The sequence below is a fragment of the Dermacentor silvarum genome, chromosome 1 (assembly GCF_013339745.2).
Source record: "Dermacentor silvarum isolate Dsil-2018 chromosome 1, BIME_Dsil_1.4, whole genome shotgun sequence".
Lineage (NCBI taxonomy): Eukaryota > Metazoa > Arthropoda > Arachnida > Ixodida > Ixodidae > Dermacentor > Dermacentor silvarum.
In genome coordinates this window covers 331517863-331542682 of record NC_051154.1, presented here as the reverse complement: position 1 = coordinate 331542682, position 24820 = coordinate 331517863, and the positions used below count along the sequence as shown (strand labels likewise).

The 24820-nt window shown below is 45.3% G+C and overlaps 2 long non-coding RNA genes across 2 annotated transcripts in view; both read right to left on the bottom strand.

Annotated features, from left to right (window-relative positions):
* Positions 1 to 24820, bottom strand: part of LOC125942298 (uncharacterized) — a 41508-nt gene that overhangs the window by 1934 nt on the left and 14754 nt on the right. The gene's annotated exons all lie outside the window — the stretch shown is intronic.
* On the bottom strand, positions 13625 to 20797 carry LOC119437358 (uncharacterized). The gene is made up of 3 exons (XR_005189336.2): positions 20484 to 20797; positions 18302 to 19087; positions 13625 to 17628 (listed from the first exon to the last, which is right to left on the bottom strand). It is a non-coding gene; the product is annotated as an uncharacterized LOC119437358 (long non-coding RNA).

Below are 24820 nucleotides of genomic sequence, written 5' to 3'. Positions count from 1 at the left end.
TCTGATTGGACTACGCATGCTGTTTAAGAATTGATTCTTTGTTCATAAGTGTGCAAGTAGCCTGAAGTTTCTCCTTCACCAGGGCACTGCTCATTGATTACATTGATTGCTCTATTTGGGAGGGCTGAAGTTAATAGGGAAGGGCGATTTTTATTAAGGGGACAAGAGGTTGCCAAGATGGTTGCAGCAAAGCTTTTTTCTGGCACCTGTCCTGCTAGAAGCTTCAATTTAAATATTTGTAGCCTCTTTTAGCCACCAGTTAGTGTATATCAAAAGCTGACACTGACTGAGCTTGGGAACATCATCTATCCTCTGTGCAGTGAGCGTTATCCTTTCTCTTTTTTTTCTGTTTTTGTGCTTGTTTTTATGTATATTCTGCACACTACCCGCATGAGTGCCAAACTTGAGCTTGTTATTATCAGGTCTCATGGTTGTTACTAACAGAACAGAGTGAAAAACAAGGGCTTGGAGGCATCTAGTGACCTTGCTTGTCATCTCATGGTGTCACTCCATGAAAACACCATAACGTTCCAAAAGACCAACTAGGAAGGGAGGCTTGTTAGAATTGCTTCTGAACTGTATTGCCATCAAAACAACAGTGCTCTCAACAGTGGCGCACCGACGGGGGGGGACTCGGGGGTTGTAACCCCCCCCCCCTGAGGCCGACTTAACTCCCTAGTCCCCCGCTTTTTGTTTAACCCCTTTTCTTTCCTTACGCATTTGAGTGCTGCAACTAAGATGTACGACACACAATCATCTGCACACTCGCAAAAAGCACATTTTTTTGACAATTTCCCGTGAAGAAATCGAAATTAGTGCTGTTTAGATCGTATTGGCCAACTGTCAACCCCCCCCTGGCAGAGATCCTGGATGCGCTACTGGCTCTCAATGACAACTTTTGGATGGAAGAAGGCTTGCACCAAGCAAAGGCTAAGAAGAAAGCATTCAGGATATGCAAAGTGGGCCCTTTGAAGCTGGCAACATCACTCAAGGAGCTCTGCCTGCCTGCCCTCTTAATTGATGCACAAAGATGATTCCCCCTTTGAGGGGATTTTTTCAGAGGTTGCTACCTGGCAACAGTGTTCGGTGTTTAATAGCAGAGAAGCTTGTATTTGCCCTCTGTCAATAATCCGTTGTCTCCCGAGCCCCTGTGAAGTGCCCAATCTTTAGATGCAATGTGCTTTCCATGCATGCATACATTTTTAGCTCATAAAGACGTCAATTACTCCTTGCCTCAAGCTGGTCCTCACTGATGTCGCCCAAGAAGGGATCGGGGAGTATGGTGATGCACTTGGCAAAACACTGTTCATACCAGTGAAACCAGATTATTGGAGCTGTGGTTTTTTTATGTCCACTCCATCCGCCTCATTTACAATGAGCCATTATTTGCTCAACAGAAGCCATACGTACTTGGTTGTGCATAGCCTGCGTACTAAGACCTGTTAGCGTGTTATGACAGCGACCTGCCCTAGAACTTTAGCATGGCATCTATATGTCAAAACCTTCTAATACGTTGATTACTTCCTTCTCTTGTTTCACACTTTGCCCAATGAAGCCAGCAACAGGGTCAGCCACATGTTCAACAGGCTTCCCATTAGTTTCTCCTTCACCAGGGCACTGCTCATTGATATGTACGTTTTCTTGACTTCGCGCTGCACTTCAACCATGGCGACAACTGCTAAAACCTATAGCCAGGAATCAAAAAAGTGCTATGCATCATGTTGCTCCGAACTCATGACGTGTGCTATAAGGCCTTGAGGAACAACCTCGTTTATTTACGCCATCATATTGCATGAAGCTTTGCATCCTAAGTGCAATGATTAGCATGTGCTGGCTTTCCAGTTATTACTGTCCGGCTTACTGAAAGCTATCCTGAGTGAGTTTCGGAAGCAAAAGACTGCTGCCTGACAAAAAGTAGATAAAGCAAAGGTTGCTATAGCCGCATATGTCAAACAAAATGAAGAAGGCTGCCGAGTGTACAGGTGGTTTACTTCATATCCAACAAGCTTGGTTCTCCCTTTGCAAGTGAGTAAACTCAACTTTCCCCGAAGCCATTGCCTGTGACAAACTACATGCCAGATGCTGTATCCCTTGCAAAGCCAATGTTTTGTAAGAGATTCTGACATCCCGCAGCAGCTTCTGCACTGGGCAAACAGGCCACTGTAAGAACAACTGCCCGTACAAACATGCTAATATCATAAACATGGGGGTGTTGCATTCTTCTTGGCTACTGAAGGGTGATAGGCTGGGCGCGGTCCGAGATGGTTCTGTGCTTACACTGTGAATATAACCTGACGGCAGGTTTCCTTATCCATATTGTGTGCAAAATGGTTAAATGATGTCAACTATGATAGCCATTTTTAATATGAAATGCAACAAAAGAGCAAGAATAGGTAAATTGTAATGCAAAAAGATGAAGACAAGCAGTACACAGGATAAGTGAAAGACTTTCTATTATTGAAAAAGATGTCACACACGTGCAAGTATGCCACCAGCAGCGGGTAACAAACTTTCAAGCGTAGGTGAGAGCCATAACTTAACAAAATGCTACAATCCCATTCAAATGTAAAATGGCCTTGGACACAGAACAAGTACATATTGTACAGAAGGAAAGGGCAAGACTCCATCCATGGCACCACACACTCCCCTTCCATAAAGAACTGCAACAAGAACAAAAGCATAACACATTTAAGACATCACTAAAGTCAGTGACGTCAGAACTTTATTTTCACTGGGGGAGCGAAAAAAAAGAACACTACCAAGACATCAGCATCATCATAATTTATTCATCTCGAGTGCCCAACATTTACTAAATAAACACAATCAACGCACTGACATAAAGGCAATATTATAAACAAACTACAATTTTGGCTTACTAACTGCAGCAAACAATTAAAAACGTAGTGCCTGAACAGTATGTTTTGTGAGACGTTTGGTAAAGTGTTTGTTAGCGATATTCTATAGATTTTGCCAGACTGTCTTTATATACATTCATCATTTGACGTGATTCTAGTTTACCCCCAGTTAACAAGGTTGTCAAGGAGATTAAACATAAGAAAGCTGGCAATGAGACATATTTAAATCGACATGGTATGCCTGTCCAGGTAGCGTTGGGAGCGACAGCAAACTAGAGTACACATACGATAACACACGTGTATGGATATAAGTGTAGAAAAGAGGTAAGTAAACCAATTTGACAGCTTTTCACTTGTACGATCTTTGGCGCCATAATCTCCTACAGCAGCAACAACAACATATTCCAAGCTACAGCCAAAACATGGAATATTATGACACATCAGAAAATAATAACTTAAATTTCAAACATGTGAGACACTGCTAGCCAGGGGGAACAAACCACCATAAATCGTAAACGAGCCCCAAAAAATTACGACATGCACATATTCGTCGTAGACTCACAATAAAATTGCAGAAATAATGTGTATGGATATGTAAATTGCAAAATAAATTTAATGTAATCACAAACATAATTTACACATCTTAAACATGCTTTCCATACACAGAAATATTAATGAATCCTATAACGATACCATGGCCAGCTGGGCTAGTTGGTACGTATTCATGCTGAAACAGCGCGACGACAGACGAAGCGAGTAAACCGGTAAGAACAGCGCTCGTTCTGTCCAGTTTACTCGCTTCGTCCGTGTCTACTTCAAACTGTATCAATATGAACTATACCATGTAATCAACCTAGGATCCAAATGTATATTCCTAAGTGATGTTTGAAATGCTACAATGTCGCACAAACGCATTTATGCGCTCGTGCATCTTATGGTCACACTGTGCCAAACATGGACTTCCTTTCCGAGGTTTTTACAACAAACATCTCAATTACGGAGTCTAAGCTCAAAGTGGCGGTTAAATCACCGTGCATTTGCAAAAGGAGTAGATGCATCAACCTTTCCTTGGACATTGTGCTTCGAAAGCACGTCTGCATATGTTGCAGGACACTGAAGGATCGTTCAGATGTTGCCGACGATGCGGGTACCGCAAGAATTAGAAGCACAAGTTTGAGCCATGCTCCCTCATTTGTAGATGAGGGGGAGCCGTCGCTCCCCTCGCTCCCCTTGTTCCGACACCCCTGCTTAATGTGCAATTTGCCGAGTCCGAAACCAAAAACAAACAACCCAAAAAGGTTTTGCTAAGTTTTAAAATGATTAATATTGTCAAACTGTCTCGTCACTCTTTAAATCATGAACCTGAAGGCCTGATAGCAGGGTTGCAGAAAATGGCATAAAATAACCATACCTCGCTTACCAAGGACACCTCTGGTTTGGTTGTTCTCCGATCTTGCACAATAATTGTGTATATGCTTTTCTTGTTTAAAATGGTTAAGCAGACAGGGAAAAATGGCCGTCGCAACAGCAGGTGTATGCATAGTCTGCGCACGAAAAGCCACTGCTTTCTTACTTTCTTTTTTGTTCTCTACTACTATTCACAAGTATTTAAGCACCTTAATAGCACTGCTGCACACATGCTATTGCAAAACACAGAATTGGGCAAGTTGTGGCATTAAGAAAATTGCAGTTTCACTCGTAATAGCTGGTGAAATGTAATGCACAGTAAGCCTGCTTCATGCGGTGTCTGTTGGAATGAACACTTGCCGATGCAAGTGAGTAATATCCTTTTGAGACGTAAAATAAGTGCGAGTCATATTTGCTTGTGGACGTTATGCCTCCCAGTGATGAAGTGGAAAGATTCGGCTTTTCTTGGTCCTCTTTCACATCCAGACTTGGCCACTGGTGTCAACCAAAACAACCCTTTATCTTGTTAATGCTGAATTCGTTTTGGTTTTCTCAAATCTATATTTGGGCTACCTCATCACTAGGCCTTACTCTGTCCTTGGGGAAAACAAGACATCAGCAGTCCCATACAGTAGGCATGAGAAGCCAAGCACTGGAAAAAGAATAATGGAGACTAAGCAGACACATCCGATCATTGTCATTACGTGTAAGAAGAAAATTTAACAAAGGACTGCCTCCACAAGTGGGACGGTGATGTGCCACAACCTGAAGGCGTGAACGCCAGCTCTATATATACAGTACACAAATATTGAACAGGTGTTAGCCAAGCATGGCACCTGTTGAATCGCGCTCTCCAGGATCATTATTCGCCACGGCTGTAGCTTCAGCAGAGTGGCTTAGATGTAGAATTATGGACTGCCAATCTTTCGGTTGCAAGTTCAAATACTCACTGCACATGAGAATCCTTTTATTTGCAATTTTCTCGCAAGAAATTTGGGAATTCCCACGGCAACACCAGTAGGCATCAGAACAACCAAGGCTGTTACAGCCGCTATTACTGTAAAACAGATGGCACAAGCCCAAGAATTGAGACAAGCACATTCAGTAGCGCACCCAGGATCTCTGCCAGGGGGGGTTGACAGTTTGCCAATACCATCTAAACAGCACTAATTTCGATTTCTTCATGGGAAATTGTCAATAAAATGCGCTTTTTGCGAGTGTGCAGACGATTGCGCGTCTTACATCTTAGTTGCAGTACTCAAATGCGTAAGGAAAGAAAAGGGGTTAAACAAAAGGGGGGGTTAAGTCGGCCTCAGGGGGGGGTTCCAACCCCCAAATCCCCCCCGTCGGTGTGCCACTGAGCACATTACATGCCTTTGTTCTTCTGCTAGTGCTCCATTACTTTTGTGCTGCAGTTAATGATCTTGAATGAGTGCAAGGAGCAAGAACTTAGCCAAAAAAAAAAAAACATTAGGCTTAACAGCTGCATCTAGTAGTATAATTTCACCTATGCAGCTTTATACAACCCTGTGCATACTCACCCAAAGCACATGAGTGGCATCCTGCAGACAAAAAAAAGAAAATATTGAGCTTTTCTAATTGGTTTGGAGTAAATGCATTTGTTTTGGCCTAACTGGTATTCCATACTGCACGTACTTGCACTTTGTATATGTTATCAGCAACTGTTAAGTCACCTTCTTATCTCTGCAGCAAATCACTCCTGCAATCAAGTGTGGCGGCCCAGGCTTTACGTGCATTTCCACCTGTGCAGTTGGTAAAAGTCCTTGGCTGTTTACTGCCACTTCATATTTGAAACGTCCGGTTGCATAAGAAGGCTTTGACAACACTGGCAACCCTAACAACAGCAGGCGTCACTAAAAGCCACCAGTACCACCTCGTTGCAGATTGTGTTGAACATCCATCTTGTCTACTGTGACTAGGATCCCAGGTACCTTTCTTCCGCAGCGGCTGGTATTGGTGGTGCTTTCATGCAGAAAGAAGCTATGGTCGCATAAATCAAAGTTGGGTCACAAACCAATCTGGCACAGGTGGAAACAGTCCTCTTTCTCAGATGGTAGTTCAGCCCATCTCGCGAGGCACATTTGTTCAAGCAATTTGCATGTTGTCGATGTGAATGAGATTGGTTGAAGGTTGTCTGGTTTCTTGCCTGGTTTCGGTAATGGCATCACCATCGAGTGTTTCCAACACATGGGAAATTAACCAATATTCCAGATTTCATTTATTACAAGCTGTAGTGCTTGCTTTCTAATTTCGGGAAGATTCCTCAACATCTGCCAAGTGACTCCATCTTTGCCAAGTGCGCTTCAAGTGTTGACATGCTCGAGAGCAGCAACAGGTTCTGCCATCGTAAAGAGGCTTTCGATTCCCTCCTCGGCAAGTGGTGATTAAGGTGCATTTAAGTCTGGGGACGGTCGGTTGCTGTGAGGTGGTTGGGGAAAGCATCTGCTGCTTGTTCCTCAAATTCCTCAGACGTGCACGGTAGATTGAACATCGTGTTTTAAATAGTATTAGAGTTTTTAGTTCATCCTGTTATAGTTGAGAATGTGTGTCACAGCTTACTGAGAGCTATGTGTGCAAATAACGTGCAGCGGTCCATCCACTGGTCTCTGGTGAGTTGCTTAGCACAATGTCTTGCCTGGTCAGTCTTGTGTAGAACATTGATCAGGGCTTGTTGCTTGTGGCCACAATTTAAGTATGCAGTACGCAGCTTGGCTTGCTCGCCCCAAAGTTGCAGCAGGTGCTGGTTAGGGTTGGATATTACTCCAGTAAGCTCTGTTCGCATGTCACTCCTTACATTGTTGCTAGCCATTCTTCAACGCCTTCACATTCTGCAGGTTCAAGTGAGTCACGGAAATGCTCCCAGCCTGTAGCCATGATTTTGCGAATGTGGCACATTTTCACCTACACTTGAAGTGTTATCTTGATCAGATAATGGTGGCTGCGTCTCGGGTCACAATTGCACTGACACTATGAACGAAGGCTGCAGTCGCCCAGGTTAGATCAGTGTACTGTCCTTGTGGTTTGAGTGGCGGGTGTGGCATTGGGATAGTTGCTGTCATTTGCTAACTTGAGGTCTGCGGTGTCTGCTTCTTGAAGGTTGCATCCTCTTGGCCATGCGTCTTTGTATCCCCAATGTGAGTGATGTCCACTGAGTATTCTGTGCAAGGGAAAGTGAATTTGCAGATGTCAAAGCCAAGTGATGTCTCCTTGAGTGCGGCGGTTGGTTTTGTGACAGAGGTAGACCAATGTCAAAACGGCTTCCTTCCACCCTTAGCCTGCAGCACACTGCTGCAACTTTCTCATAAGAGGTGCAGTATAGAATAATGTTCAGTTATATGTGTGGGGCATCTGTGTAAACAAAGATGGCCATTTGAGCCTGCTCTCGTTTGAGCCTCTCCTCACTATGCCTGATGCTCTATAGTCGCTTGGAGTTAGCCTTTGTATCCTTGTATGTCTGGCGTTGTGCCTCTGTTTTCCTGGAGTAGAAGGACGACGAGTTGGCCCTCTTGCTAAATAGCTGACCATTAGGTCAGCTATTTCAATGGGTTACATTATGAGATCGCATGCATTAGGTCGCACTAGCACTTCAGTAGAAGCTTCTGCCGTGTAGTAGCGGCCGTCTGCAATGTTTGAGGGAGGCTAGCAGTAGGGTATTGGTGTTGTGGATTTCACAGTCTTTCAGAATCTCATGAAAAAATTGAGCGAAGATGACTCCGATTATTGAATGAGGATTTGGAGTTGTCCATGCTAATCCATGCACACTGCCATCATCTGTTGTTGCTGCTGGCATTGTTACTGCTGCTGAATGTGAAGTTTTCGCTATTTTGCCTTGTTCTATGAGAACCTGTTCAAGCTTAGCAAACAGAAGTGACATGGCTTCTTCAATTGTCATTTTCTTGTGCACAGTTTATCTTGAGGGAGCACAGCCCTCATGGTAGCTGTTGACTGGTGCAGCCTCTTCTGTTGCGGCTTCTTGCTGTGTTTCACTTTTTTTGTGTGCACCGAAGAAGCAGACTTGCAGGATGTGCACCTACTATGAGAATTTCTAGGCTCCGGTGTGGCTGACTGCAGGCGCTGCCTGCTTTTCCCACCTCCTCTGGCTTTCTCCTGCAGCTTGTGGTCCACTTCTTCCCATGCTGCTCATTTTCAAGTGCAAGGAGGCGTGCAGAGAGCAGCTTGCTGCTTGTCTAGCTGCTCTGTTTGATGCAGTATGTCTACTAAGGTCACTCTCAGTTTGAAATCATCCATAATCGTTTCAGTGCAATGTCCAAATGTACTGCGGTGGCCAAGTTTCCATTTTGATTATTCAGACACTGCTTGTGTATAGCTCTTGTATAGCAGCTTGTTCTGTCTGTATTGTGCAGCATGGTCACTTGATTCTCGTCTGGTGTATTCGATTTCATGGGAGCTGGAGGACGACTGTGCAGTGATCGGCTACATGGCCTCTGTGTGCTTCTTCAGTTCTTTTTTGCAACAAGCTTTTTTGGGGTATTTTGGGCAAGGTGCCCATCTTCGCTGTAAACAAACAATGAGGTGGGGCAGTCTTCAGGTTCGTGTTTCGTGCCCCACTTTATACAAACAGGTGGTCGCATGCATGTCTTGTTTCTTGTTTGTAACCAGTCCCGTGGCATCTAAAGCATGCCAACATTCTGGGTATGTATGGTGACACAGGCGTCAGCCAGCTGCAGTACTTCACAATACGATGATGCCTAGGTGTCGGTGAAGTGAGCAGCGTCATTTGGCTTTCACCCACTGAGAATGCTGCTGGTATCGTGGCTCCTTCCGAGTCCAATGCTTCCTCTAGTGATTCAGCTGTTTCTACTTGCATATTACGAACTGCACCTCGAGACATGCCTTTGCTGGGCTGCTGGTAGGCACTGACTTCAAGAGAATCATACAAATCAAATACAATCAAAGTTATGCGAGTTAGCGGATGCAAATAGTGTGTTGCCAGTTGTAAGTGGTTATGGAAAGTTTTGGAAGTTTCAGTAGGTCAGGTTGGCCTGCGTGAGCTGTGATCATCTTGTGGAGGCTATCAGAAAATATGTTTGACATGGCCTGCCTGGCTCTGGCCAGTATAGAGAGCCCATATTCTTCTAGCCCTTGACATTCTTGCAGGCATGGTGTTCACCTATATGCCTTAGTCTAATGCAGTTGGGTTACATGCAGATCAGCTGGCTTGAATGCCACGCAGAACAATGTTGTCTTCACGCTCGGAAGGATCATTTGCATGTCTGTTTTTTGCTGTTAGCGGAGACATCATGCGCCACTGTTGTCCCTCTTGCGCCAGAGGGCATGTCATTGACTACATGGTGCTCGCTGAAGTCTAATTGATAGGCAAAATTTATGCAATATTCCATGCCCAGATCACACACAAGCCATAATTTTCCACTCAGTTCTAGGCATCGTCACACTGCATTGAAAGTGTGCAAAGCAAATGGAAAACAAGATAGTGTGCACAATTGGTCTAGGATTAGAGTTACTGTATTTGCTCCTGGCAAGAGCACCTAGCTCCATCTTGTACTTGAACCATAACTATGAAGGAAAGCCACGCCCCATGCTTGCAATAACTAGAACCAGTGCAACATCAGCAACAGGTGCATGCGCGGCCAACTTTGGGACACTTGAGGATTACCTGATTACAAAATATACACATTTGAATAACTGAACAATGGTAGGTTGCTGCTTCACAATGAACAGAATAATTTTGTATGTGGCAGGGGTAACTTTTTTTAAATGTACTTTGCTGTAGACAGTATAGTAAGGGCACCTAACAAACATGTACGACGTACATGCCAGCAAACCGGAATGAGAAAGGAAAAGCCTCTATCAAATATTGCATAGAAAAGGCAATGCAAATTTCAGAATCACTTATGTGTGCACTCATCCACACACAGAAGCTGCAAAGCGCGGCGCGGAGTGCACGGCGCATTGTTATCACCTTATTTGTTTATCTGTGCTAGATATGTCAGTGCCTTAGGGGTGGCTTCTCGGCATTGCATGACTAGGGTCACGTGACCACACTTGGCAAATGAAGGAGCAAGGGACGCATGAAATAACACATATACACTTGCTGCCTTTGCAAAAAAATGTACCAATTCTGCCTCGCGGACAAGCCACCAGATTTGTCGCAGCCAATTAAAAGGGCTGAAATTAAAATGCGATACACAAGGCGGCGCTGTATGTGCTTGAATGTAAACCACATGATGTAAACATTCGGCTCACAAATAGTGTCCAGCATGTTCGTGTCGCGCGGTGATTAGCTTGTTCGGCTGTGTACACGAGTTCATTCTTGTGTGTACAGTCATCAACGAATGAAATAGATTCTGTGCTCAATCCTATAATCGTTGAAACATGGCAGCGCAATTAAGATGGGTTCCAATTCATATGCAACTTGTGTGCTTTCAGTTACTTGGCGTCGTATGTTTTGCCACGTCAGAATATGTGACACGGATAAAGAGCGCTCGCATTATCGTGTTTCATTCACTGACGACTGTAAGCGAATCTTGTGGAGGGAATCGCTGAAACGTGGCCGCCGGATTAAGGTAAGAGGCGTGCAGATTCATGTGCAACACACGCATGCTTTCAGTTACTCTTTAGTACGTTTTGCAGCGTGTTATGTGCTGTGGAGAAACAGCACTCTCAATATCGTGTTTCATTCGCAGACAACACACATAGGAGTTTGGCTCAGGAGCTTGAACAAGGGTGTGAAGCAGAAGGTGATTTCTGCATCACACCCCTGCCCAAGCTCTGTGCAACACAGAGCTTTCATCAACACAGAGCTTTCACACATGCTTTCATCGAGCAGCCGTGAGAGAGAGTACAATGAATACAGAGGAAACACAATAAATAATTATTTTTTAGAAAGCGCTACTGAAAGAAAGCGCTACTGTGGACTTCTTCCTATTTTTATTTGTCGCATTCGTAGCATTTCTTCTGTTGACGTAGGTACACTCTAAGTAAACGTGCTCCGCTGAGCACTCCACCTGCGGCAATGGCAAGTTGGAATTGTTGGTCGCTGCAAGCGCGGCTTCCAGGAAATAAAGATGCATTGTTTTCTACAGAAAATTGGCAATCTCAGTGGCATACAACAAATGCAATAGAGAGAGTCAATGTATGCAGCTGCTTATTTAGATAGTCCCTCTCTTACCATGAGAAACGTTAAGTAGGATGCTGGGCAAGCTTTGCACTTCTCTGTTCGCGCTTTTTAAGTGTGCGAAGAGGACAACGCGCGGATAATGGGACACATGAATGCAACATTACGAACTATTTGAATCAACTTTAAAAATAACTTTGGCGGTGACGCTTTGTGTTACCTGCTGTCTCTTTTATCCGCATTATGCTTATTGGAGGTTTGGTGGATACTTCAAAAAGGAAAGGAAAAACCGTGAAACTCTCGGCTGCACAGGCAAGAATTTTTGTTGGCTGCATAAAGATGCTCTATTCCAAACTCCAGAAGCTTGTTTGATAAGGCCCTGGATGAGCCAATAGACAAGAATGGAGTGACTCTTCGCGATATGGAGAATTAGTCACAAAACATGATGAAATCACAACGAAGGCTACCTGCTTTCTCGGGTGGTTCACCCAACCCAGGAAAACATATTGACCTATGGTAAACTTAAGTTCCACCAGCTGGAGCCGTTCAAGTTCCATGGGCGTCGATTGTGGCACATGTCTTGAATTAACTTCGAGCCTATGCCATTCACAATAACACTGACTTCACTGTAGCTGATAAATTTAATTACCTCAGCTTACTTGTTACTTGGACCAGCTGCATTGGCTATTTTAGAGATCCAAGCAATATGAAAGGATGCTAAAGACAATTAAGCTTCTACCAAAAAGAGAGAAAATTTGCAAGATCATCTGCAAAGCCTGCTTCAATGGCAGCCAGTAGCTAGAGGCAATGCACATCAGCCTTCGCCTGATGACATGCAAAGCCTGTGCACCGTCAGGAGCTTAAAAGCCATTGTTACAAGTCTCACCACATACTGTTAGATGTGGAACTGTGTTCTTCAAATTCTGCAAACAAATGTAGTCCTTTAGTTTTATGAAATACATTTGTCATGAGTGGGCAGCAAGGAAACTCGTAGGAATGAATGAGTCTGCCTAAACGAAATCTGCAGTGTCTTCTGATGTTCATCGGTACATAACTTTGTGTGCATGCATTTTATTTTTAGTAATTTCTTAGTAATACCTACATCGCCCAAAGGCATTGTTGTACGGGGGTAAAAAAAAAGCAGGTACAAACATTGGCAGTTATAGTCAACTGCACTGAAAACAATCTATATGAAAGCACTTTCGAAGAAAGAGGACAAGCACCAAAAGAGGATTACTTCAGGCTGTACGCTGTAGCCGAGACCAAGGTGCATGTAGCTCAGAAGAGCAGTGGTACCCACATACACTGACATTTCACACAAGAACATCGACCACAGCGACCATTAAAAACGCAGTATAGGCAGAAGCACCCTCTTCTTTTTGTGATTCTGCGGAACCTAGTGCATCAAGCAAAAAAAATTGCTCACTAAAGCTGGGAGATGTTTGTACCACATCGAGAGTAAGGGCCTCTGTCAAGGAAATGAAGAGACTTGTATTGCAGTCTATGTTAGAACATGGATGGTATTAGTACTGCAGCAAATAAATGTTGAAGCATGGTCAACCTGGGTCAGTCATGAAGGTGGCACAATGTCGTACAATTTCTACATAGCATTAGGTGGTAAGAGGAAAGTACTAGAGAATGTGAGACAATTCCGTGCATTTTAACACAGCACCTCAAAGCACGAGCTCCCAAGAAACTACCATGTGGCACACTCGCCACACATCTCAAAGGGCTAGTGGGCTTCAGCACGCTAGGGGTATCCGTGCGATCATGGCCTAGTGATTAGAGCATTGGGCTGCTGTGCTCAAAGGCAGACTTGATTCCATTGTTGGTCAGGCATTTCTACTTACGGATGCCCAAGTAGAGTAGACATTGCAACAAAGCTAGTGCATCTATGCAAACAGCAGAGTAAGCTAGATCTCCTTATGCAATGTTTGAGAATGCAGATGCAGAAAGCAAATCAATCATTCAATGCATTAGTGTGGACAAGGTGTCCAAAGATGGAGTTTGCATTCCTGAGAACAGTAGAGACTGCAGCAGCGTTGGAGCAACAGCTGTGCTAGCATTCAACAAGGGTATGCCAGCATAAAACAGAGGCACTCCATGTCAAACAGGACAAGGCAGCTGTCTGCCCACACCGTTGCCTATGTTTGTCATGTGCCTCTGAGAAACATCCTTGAAAGACAACCTGCGAATATTGCACGCTCGGTTGGCCGCAGCACGGTCAGTGACGCAAGGTTCAGATCTGTCGAGGAGCGGAGCAGAAGAAACAGGAGAGGCAGTCAGCTCTGAAGCACAGACAGCATAGGTCTCATCCAGTGAGCAGCCCGAATAACGAATTATATAAGTGAAATTCCAGCATGTTTTTATTCAAGTAATACAGTTTTGTGATCTTTTTAAATGAACAGACGCTTGTTTTCTCTGTAAACATCGAGCAAGCAACTAAGGGAAACAGCTCACAAGCACAAACAAGGGTAATTTCTAAACCAGGAAAAAAGGACAAGTTGAAGTGAGTGCCACCGAGCAGTGTTGTGTAGAACGGGGCCCAGCTTATTGACATTTATTGCGGAGCACTTTGTTCAAGGGAAACGGGATGGCGCTTTCAGCGGTGTGCCCTACGTGATCTCAGTGACCGCACATGAATACGAAGCCTTTTCTGCTTCTACCTTGCTTCTGTGCGATCAGCTGTCGGAAATGCAACTGAGCTTTGCTAACGCACTGAGCTCCAATCATGCTGGATTGAATCCTGTGGGTTGAAGACATGTGCACTAGTTGGCTGCAGAAATAGTGACGGGCATATTAAGGAATGTTATGAGTATGTGTGGCTAAGTTCGCGAACCGCTGCTGCAACTGTGAACTTCGAGATGTACGGCTTTCTTTGAGTATACAGAAATTTGCTCATCCGCTAGCGTTATATCGCTAACCTTCAAAGAAAGGGCTTCAGCTCCGGTACGTCGGAAAGAGTAAGTACTGCTCGTTAAACAATGATAAAGGGAGTAGCGCCACTTCCTGTCATAGTAGGTACAAAAGTAAGCAATAATACATCTTCACTGCAAGGTATTACAATGTGCAAAGTAGCTACCTTTCAAGCCGTGTACTCAGCAAGTACAAATCTATTGGAACTGAGCACACCCACGGGCAATTAGGCAGAAACTAATCCGATAGTGACCGCACCGAGCAACTTACTGAGTCAGAAACATGACAAGCCGCTCCTTCAAAATATTTGCCATATAAACAACGAAGAGCAAAACACACTAATCCTGATTCAATTTATGAGCGGAAAGTTTGGATAGCTTCGAATAAATAGCCCCGCTTTTAGAGCAAGCACCATATACACTGCTCGCGCTGCTTGGACGTAGCTTAATCAGCTCCTAAAGCGCTTTTGCATATTCTCTGAAACTGCGGCCAAAGCTTCGTGTCGTCCACCCAGTCACCGTCTACGACATCTCCCGAAACAGGTTTGCTAAGCCGCACTGGCGTCAGGTACATCCATTGTAAACACGGAGGCAGTTGAGGCAAGAAATGGACGCGTCACCACGTGATCAAAGATGGCAGCACCCGTGGAATCACCGTGAAAGGGGTCAGTAGACTAGGGGCCTTCAACCAATTGCTCCCACCAAAAAAGTAGTATGTTCTGCTATCTTTTAATTGGTTCTCCTTTACCGAAAGCTGCTCTGCTGTTAAGGTGGCTTCTCAAGTGAAATTATGTCAGAAACAAGAGAAGGTATTTCTCACCTAAATTAAATTTCTGGTAATGAAAATATCAGGTATTGGACATATGGTGACAAAACAAACAAAAGGAAAAAAACTTGGTTTTTAAGTGATGGGATTTTTACAGTTTACAGTTCTTAAATAAAAAAAAAGAATTGGCTGCCCTTATCCTGCATTATATGGCACCTAGAAGGTATCACTTAAAAAAAAGTGCTATAGTTTTGAAATGCTTTTGTAAGCTGATAACACTCATGCTTAATACAATGACCATAACTTACTTTGTGCCAGATTGATGAAAGTTTTGGAAAATTCAATTAAAATAGGTTAAATGGTTCGAAAGTTGACCTTTCAGCCCTATATCCCCTCTAAATACAAAGATTTTTTTAGCTGCACCTAAATTTTTAAAATTGCCTGTGGAATATACAGTGTAGACCGCTTATAACGTAAGTCGCCGGAGTCGCGAATATCCGCACTATAAGCGGTACCGCACTATAACCAAAGCAACAATTTTTAAGGCCCGCACATATGCAAAACATGTGCATCGAGCCGCCACGTGTATGCGACAGTCGAGGCATGCGGCTAGAACGTTTGCATTCAATGTACAGTCGAATCTCGTTAATTCAAATCAATAACGCAGCGGCGCCTCCGACCGGCATTGCTCCGGCACCGCCATAGAGTAAAAGCTTAGGGGAGACCCCTCAATGTCGGGCGCGAACAAACAAAAAAAAACGAAAAAAAAAACGCGGTGGACATTTCACCCTCTCTCACATGGCAAGGTCGCCAATTCTGTGTTGCGCCGGAACATGCCTGTACGTGCTGACGTCTCAGCCATGCGTAGAAAATGGCAGTGAACCCTTTTTTCTCCTTTATGCTTCCTCTACTTTCTAGTCATGTGTTGACCTTGCACGCTGCGGCTATGGCGCAGAGGGAAGCAGCGGCGCTGTCCCAGGCCAGCCAACGAAACTACCCACGCCGGCAAACGCCCCCTTCCCAATAACGGCAGAAAACGAAACTTCGGGGAGCTGACGCCGGGCTGGCTGTAGCGGCGGCGCCTGCACGGCGGCGGGGGTGCACGGTGACAGTCGAAAGTGAGGGAGCTACGAGGGAGCGCGAGGGGAGCCACCGAAGCGGCGGAGTTGCCAAGGCGAAATCCGCTTCCCTGCCGCCCTCCTCCCTCACATTCCACGGTCTCTGAGTGCGCCCTTCGCCGTGCCGGCGCCGCCCAACCGCTCGCTCGCTGAAGTTGCTGAAGTTTCGTTTACTGCCGTTATCGTGAAGCGAGCGTTGGCCGTTTCGTGGCCCTCGCTCGCACTCGACTCGCACTCAAGATTCTGGTGTCAGCCGCACTGGCTTTTCGTTCGCACCACGTGCCCTTCTCCTCCACTTCGTCTCTTTCTTCCTCGATCACTCCTTGGGGCGCCCGTTTGAGGGGAGTTTTCGCCGTCTCTGCTGATTTCCGTACTCCCAGGCAGCCGCACTGTAACCGGTATTTCGTTTCCCGCAACTGCACTACAAGCGATACGTGTATACATGGAGTGCTATGGGAAAATTAACGGGAGTCTGAAAAGGCTGCACTATATCCGGTCCTGCACTATAAGCGGTTACGTTATAAGTGGTCTATACTGTAGTACAATTCTAACCCTTAAACTACATTACTCGATGAGGCAGACGTTACTGCTACAAATGATGTAAATGCTTAAATAATTTTGTAAAGATCACTAATTGCTTAATTTAGTTCACGGCATACGTTGAAATTTACAAATTGTAGCCAGTGAGTTTGCAAGGTGTGTCCACTTGGCACAAACTCTCAGGATGATGCCATTTTCGGGGCATTCATTTTTAAAGTGTTCGACAAAATATACGGCTGTTCTAATTACTAGTTTGACAGCGTAAAACGCAGACCGATACCATCCTCAGAATTTGCTCCCAGTCGATATGCCTTGCATACTTGCTAGTTGCAATATGTAAATTGCAATATGTGCTATAATTAGTAAAGAACTAATTAGCAAAATTGTGATAATTAGTTGATTGCACATTTGATTGTCCGGGGATTATTGTCTGCCTCATCAACTTAGTTCAAGTGCTAAAATTGTGCTATCTGCCACAGGCAATTTTTAAAGATTTGGTGCAGCTAAGAAAGAAATACCTGATATGTTAGCTGCCGTCAGCTTTAGTGGATCTTAGCTGCCAGCACATTCGCACAAACTGAATCGCTTAATTTGTGCCTGCATTTAGATTTCCTTGCATTGCCAGCTTTGGCTGGCCGACCAGAAGGAATTCGGGCAGATTTTCTGGTGACACCGGGTTGGCGCCTTGCCAAGGCTGTTGGCTGGACCCACATTTTTTTTCCGTGGCATCTCTCTGCTCGAGCAGCAGCATTTAGCCTCAGGAGCATGCTGTATGCTCCACTGCTGCTGGAAACTTTTCCTATTCCATCGGTAAAGCTCCTCAGCAACACTCTGTAGGCGGCGTTCCCTTCTGCAAGCTTGTGCATTTTTCTCAGTGCCTTTCCAATGCACTGTACATTTCTTCGGTGTCCTGCAAAATAATTTTTAAAAGTGTTTGTTTAGCATCTATATATTGAATAATTATGTTACATGCTACTGCACCATTTGTTTACACAGGCTACAGTAGAAGAGATCAAACATCAAGCGTTCATAATCAGACATGCAGCTACACATAGTCAACTATGTAAGTTCGATCTGTGAAGGCTGTAATCTTTAGTTACATAACATGTCTACAGGCTATTTGCATTATGGGTAAACCTTGTTCTGTCTTTGCGCAGACGAACGTGTATTCATATTGATGTGGCGTTGTCGCATTGTGCAATGTCCCTGTACATGTTTTGGTTGCTTGTTGAAGTTGTGTGCTTTTAATACTGAACATTACTGCCAGCCATATGCTGTCTGTATCAGTGGCAAAGGTTGTGAGAAATAGTCACCCTGAAATAAGCTTGGATGACATACTACACAAGTTGTGGCTTTGAAGTGCCCATGTGCTTTCATGTATGTGTGCAGCAATATGTAAAGAAGAGTTTTGTGTTCACAGCTGGCATTGTACACAATCGGACACAATTTTATCAGGTGCCGTTATACAATCTGGACTACTATTATGACTGTTCTAAGCATGGGGCACTACTGAATCTGGGATATAAAGCATTGCACACAGTTATTCACACCTCGAAATGACATGAGAGAAAGTGTCGGCATACCTCTGGTTGTGCACTGAAGTCAGGAGCAGTGCTTGGCCCTGGCTCTGGACAGTAGTCATGAGCAGTGCTGGGCCCTGCCTGTGGACTGAAGTTGGAAGCGGTGCTTGGGCCTGGCTCTTGTGACGGTGCACCCGAGTCACTTTCCGCTATGTTGACACCTTGCTGTGCTGGCCTCATTGGCAAATAGAATTCCAGTGGGGGGCATCGCTCACCTAGTGCAAGTTGCCCGAGCTGCTTGCAATCTGCTGGTGTGAGCATAGGGCTGTTAGGGAACCACCCTCCGAAGGCCCTCTGCACTGCAGCCTCGTGCTTACAGAAGGCACCTTGGCTGCCTACCCGACAGCTGCATATGCCCAAATCAGCTTGTACCTCGTGTGCCGCCGTGCTTGAGGAGCTGGGCACGTAGTAGGTTTCGCCAGATTTTCTGATGCTCCCTGCGGGCAGCTCTGGCAGGTCTTACAGCAGGTGCTCAAACGTGAGGCGATGTGACACTTCTCGATGGTGCGCATGCCGCAGAAGCCTGGTCTCAAAATACTTTTCCGACCAAGGCAACAGCATTGTATGCTTTTGTGCGGCAAAGGACAACATCTTTTAGGATTCTTATTGATGCTTCCGAATAGTTATTTGTGTTGTGCTCCCTTGTCGCTAGATTTGTTCGGTACATCTGTACCCACTCCTTTTCACAGCAAAAAATGCCTCTACTCGGCGGATGTAGGCTTCATGACCAACAGTGCGCAGGTGCTCCTTTGCTGCCTGAAGCTGGCTCAGGTCCTTTGCATACAGTATCTGTAAATTAGAAGGCAAGTAGGATCTCACTCATAATTTTTCGTGTTCAGGACATTCACGATTACAACCAGTGGGGATTAGGAGGAGAATAAGAAAGTGCGCCTAGCAAGCGGAAGTCTTTGGTTAAACAAAAAAGGTGAGGGAGGAGAAAAGCGGGAAGGAATGGTGTTTACGATATAAAAAATGACAGGTATGGGTCCTGCTGTTATCTATAAGCAGGGCTGACAAAACTGAAAACAGGTTCAAACACACAAGCAGGGGCTGACAATACACTAGACTTACCTTCCTGCAAAGCAGAAAGTAAAGGATAGAAGATTAAAATAAAACTGGTAGACGAAACCAAGTTTCCTGAAGGCGTGTTCAATTGGGAGTAGAATTACTAATATAAATCTTTTTCAGGGGCAAGGGAAAGAGAAATGTGACTGACCAAATATGAAATGAAATAAACTTATACTTGGTAAAATAGCAGAATAGTAAAACATGCCCGTGCGGTAACAAATTCAAGAAATCTAACAATGTAATAAATTAGAATAGAAAGGGGGATATGATCAGCTCTGGTCTAACAAGGTGTCAGACCTAAAGGTATGATTGTTTCGAAGGTAGGTCATGAGTCCATTTGTTACACTAATGGACAAATATAACCAGCAGCCCTTCATTTTTTGCAGTCTGTGGATGGGCTTAGGATCATTGAATCATTGAAGACATAACCAAAACCTGATTTTTTAGTAATATATAAGTACCTTTTCTTTTTCTTGTAGCAACAAGCAATACTGCTCACAAACAGTAGGTCCCTTTTTCCCTCTTGTATTTCATTTCTTACTCGACCTTTGGAGTGGAGGCACAGCTGATTATAGTCATTATCATAAGCAGATGGACATGTTTTAGCAAGTTCCCATGGTGAGTGTTCTTGTTACAGATTTATTTTAGCTTATTTTCCCCTCCTTTTGAGCTCAGCAATAAGAGCTGCATTAGGCAATTTTTTCATATATGAACATACAATCAAGTTTACTGAAATGCAAGAAAGTTTGGGACAGCTACCATTGCAAATGCACATATGCTCCAAAGATGTGTTTTTTTTTTTTGTAAAGAAAATGTATGCAGTCTCACTGTCAACACAGGATAGCTGTCAAAGTCTTGAGGCTCATACACCTGAGTACCTAAGGACAGCCACTGCTGTAATTTTATTGTTAGTGGACTGTAAGTATGCGACAAGTAGAAGTAATGTCTGCTGCTTAGATCAGTGTGATGATGTATGCCAGGCAAATTTCTTTGCACTCGGATATCATCAAAAAAATTTTTAAATATGCATTTCCATTGCACTTTGCTTCATTTCAACACCTCTTAGTATGTACGACAGTCATCTCGTCAGGCAATTCTTAAATGGCCATTTCTTTACCATTTGGAAGGCAGCCATCAGCTGACATCGGTCTTCCTTTGGGACTTTGTTAGCGGTTGCAGTTAGCCAGCGCCATTCTGCTTGCAGCACATCAAACTGGCATAGGAGCTGTTCCTGCTGTGGGCCATATCTTTTTCAGAGCATCCTTTTCAGGACGGGAGTTGTCCGTCATCAGTACTAAAGGAGCCTGGAATAAGGATTGCATAGATTGCAAATATATTCCAACATTTTGATGTAGATATCTAAGTAAGCTTTATGCTGCCTGTTTACTGCTTGTTTTCCTCCATAACCCTATATCATTAAAATGAAATACTGAATGAATAGTATAAAGGATGACGTCTAATGGATGTGTTATGCCTGTGCTTGTAGACAATTTATAACAGTTTGAAAATTTGCTTTTTCAATGCATTTATAACACCACAAAACTGGCTGCCCAGGCTATAAAGTTTGTTAAGTACATAACCATTACAAAAAGAGTCTCCGCCATACATTGCATGACTTAGCCACCCAAATGGCAATAAGGCAATAACCAATTGCAGTAATAGTAGTCACAAGCATGAGTGACACCTGCAAGGCTGTTGCCTTGAACTGCTATGAATTCATTTGTCCACGCCAAATGCTACAACGCAGCTGGCACCAAATTTAGTGCGCATGTACTAGTAAAACTATGGTCAAAACATTATTGTATCAGCTATTTCTATTGCCAACTGCTGATTTAGGTAATTTATGTTTATAATGAATCAAATTATTGAAAAAACAAAAGAAAAAAAAACCGTAGCAATCTTATTGAAGCTATATTCACAGTAGCAACTACTGTCAAAACTAAGGTGAACGTTAGCAGTGTTGTGAACACTTGCATCATGCTTTGTCCTTCGTTTCTTATGTCACACGATTGAAACTTAAACCAAAAAGCTTGCTCTAATTCCCAGAGTATTTTATCTTCCCTAACCTTTGCAGAACTTGACAAACTTAAGCCATTATTAAAATGAAGAAAGCAAAGTCAAAAGAGGGGGAGAGCTTAATTTTGTAACCAGGTGCCCTTGGAATCTACCGTAAAATTCCGAGCAAGAGCCCCCCCTAACTTCACTGCCAATTGCAAATTTCCGCGCCGTTCCGGGAAAGCGCCCCTCCCCCCCCCGCTCTGCACCTAACACTGGCCTGCCGCATCCAGTCCACGAAAATGATGGCAAATTTGGCAAATCGCAGCAGGGCGCCCCGATGAGCCATTTCATCGAATCATGGTCGTACCCGGGCGCCCCAGTGGGCACACGAGTGCATCGGGGCGAACTGCGGCTGGCGGTCTGTAGTTCACGGACTGCCGGCTGACGGCGAGATCTGCCTCTCGCACGGCACAGAGGAGTTCCCTGCGGCACAGCGACGTGACCACTCGGTGACAGAGGAGTGGTCGCGGCTACGCTCTGGCATCGCCGGCAGCTTCACCGCTGCTAATCACTCGCCACCGATATCGTCGCTAGGCCTTTTTCAGTTCACTTCGAATCTGTAGCAGACGGCACTTCAGTACAAACCGCTGACGCTCCCAAGCAGCAATGTTTTGTTACCGTCGTTGCCGGTTTACCCTCTCCTCGCAATAATTTCACACGATGAAGAAAACATGCCGATATTTGCGGCGCCACCAGCTGCGATGCGAGCATGGCCGAGCCGCAGTTCGCTGTCCGCCGTCGGTAGCCACGCACTGCAGCTGAGCTTCACTTGTATCGGAACTCTCATTAGTGCTAAACGTTTCACCATAGACATGGTTTTTAATAAAGGGAACATTACGCCTCACTTTACTCTCGCGGACATAATTTTGCCTGGAATAGAAGCTGCATAACCAATGTTCGTGTCGGCGGTCGCAGCGACGCGCCGGTGCAGCGTTGATGCGCTCTTTCTATAGTTCTTTCGGTGGTTTTGAGTAACGGTGGTGTTGAGTGTGGTAAACACCACTAACAAATCTTTGGCTTAATAAAGTTCATGTTCAATAAAATTTGAATGCTATTCCCACTGCGCTTTTTTTTTTTGCGGGAAAATTTTTTCGTGGCCATCTTGAATTTTAGTGCCGTTCCGGGATAGCGCTCCCCCCCCTAACTTTGCCGGTAATTTCGACTTGCTCGAGGGGGGGCGCTTGCTCGGAATTTTATGGTAGTTTAATACAATGGAGTAGAGATGCATCTTTGTTGGACTGCAGTCCATTGTTTGGTTTATGGGAAGCACTGTTCCACTATGGAATCGAGGGGCAGCTTCAATGTCCTCATTCTTTCCGCTGCCTGCGTTTTACCTGCCTTAACATGTCGCCATACTGACCAGCTCACATGCATACTTTAGTTCAATGGGGCAGCTTCAAGTCAAGGCTCGTTTGAGAATGTGGCATTTGTGTGCACTCCTAGTGCATGCACTTATCCTCATTTACTTAACAAATCGCACCATCATAAGTAGCTGATTAACATTGTGTGTGCGCTCCTGGTGTGCAAGGCGCTCATAGATGGCGCCAGTTCTGTGCGAGTGGGGCCAGCCGGCGGTTTCGGCGCCAGTGTAACTTGAACCCGGAGTTCCCGGAGTGAACCCCCCTCCCGTGCACGTGGGTGTGCGCGGGAAAGAAGGGCAGAAGAGGGACGGCTACGCACCGAGCGAGATGCCGCATTCCAGTCTCCCCATCTTACTTTTACCTAAATAAATTTTTTCGTTAAAGTAACCGCTGTTCCAGTTTCCCTCTATCTCCGAAAAGCGTATTTAACACTTCAGAAGTGGGATAGCGTATGCCCAGAACGCAAGAAGTCAACCATCGAGCCCTACCATGCCTGTCACTCGCAACGGAATATCTTCGACGGCTCCGACAAGCGAAGGCGAACGGCGGAGCACCGATGGCGGGGAAGGCAGCACAAGCCGAGGCATGCCCGACAGCGCATCGACCAGCGGCACGCACCACTTCGACACCCGGACCAATGTTTGACATGTCGGCAGTCCTTCAAGCAACCGTGCAAGCAGCAGTGAGGGAAGCAATCAACGGGATCGTGCACCTCCAGTTGCAACAGGCAGCGACCATGCCTGTAATCGGCGCAGGAGAGACGTCGCGCCTGCTCCCTTTGTTTGACCCTACTTCGTCGGACTCGCCAACAGTCGACGCGTGGATTCGACGGGTGGACGACCTAGCGGAAGTCTACTGTTGGTCGGACAGACTAACATCTTGTAACACGCTCGCAAGGTTGGATGGACTGGCGAAGACGTGGTACTATTCCCTCCAGTCTGTCAACAAAACCTGGCCCGAGTGGAAGGTGGAGCTCAAGCGTGCTTTCCCCACGACATCGGGAATGCAGCGACTTCACCGAGACATGGAGGACCGTATTTACAGGCGAGGTGAGCCCATCGAATCATACTACTATGACAAGTTGGCCAAAGCACGCCGTTGTAACCTCAGCAAGGAAACTTGCATTGAGTATCTTATAACCGGCCTCAATGATCAGGACTCCATCAGAGCCATCAGTACTCGCATGTACGATTCGCCAGAGGAGCTTCTCCGATGTCTGAAGCATCTTGAAGAGCGCATCGGAACCATTGGCTCCCGGGATTCAAACCATTTGAAGGAGTGCGGAATTCCAAATCTTGCAGGTCATGGCAACAGGGGAAACCGAGCGCCAGAAACGACCTTGAACGAGAGCCGACAGAACTCTCCGTCCGAACCGAGGAGGAAAACCCTCTCCAACGAAAAAGGAGGGCCGCGGTGTTTCAACTGCAACAAGTACGGCCATCTCTCTCTCAACTGCCCGAGTCCGCAGCGGAGGGCGAGGTGCGGTGTTTGCAACCGAATAGGACACGAAGCTCGAAACTGCAAAGAAAAGGAGAGCGGGCCACGCCTATTTCAGAGCATCGTAAATCTTAACATCCGTGCAGCGGACGCGAAAAATATTTCATGCTTGCTAAAGCTAACGGTCACAACGTGAGAGCATATGTTCACCTCGGCAGCCAGTGCGTTACTATTCGACGAGAGGATGCAGACCGAATCGGAGTCAAATGCACTGCGATAGACAAGCCGCTCACCATCGGAGGCTATGGATCAGGGCTTGTGACGCCGTGCTGTGAGGCAAACGTTAACCTCACAGTCGATCAAGCAACAGCTGACGTTCCCGTGCTGATTGTGCCGAACGAGTCACAAGCGATACCTCCCATCGTGGGACAGCCCTTCACCGAGCAATCTCACGTTACAATTGTACGGCGAGGGAACACTTTGAGGATCTTTGAGGAACAGAAGAACGTGGACGAAAGTCCACACTGCAGTCCATTGAAATTCCAGATCTTCCGCAACGCCCAGTGTGCCTTTGGGCCAGGGAATCCACAGTGGTTCC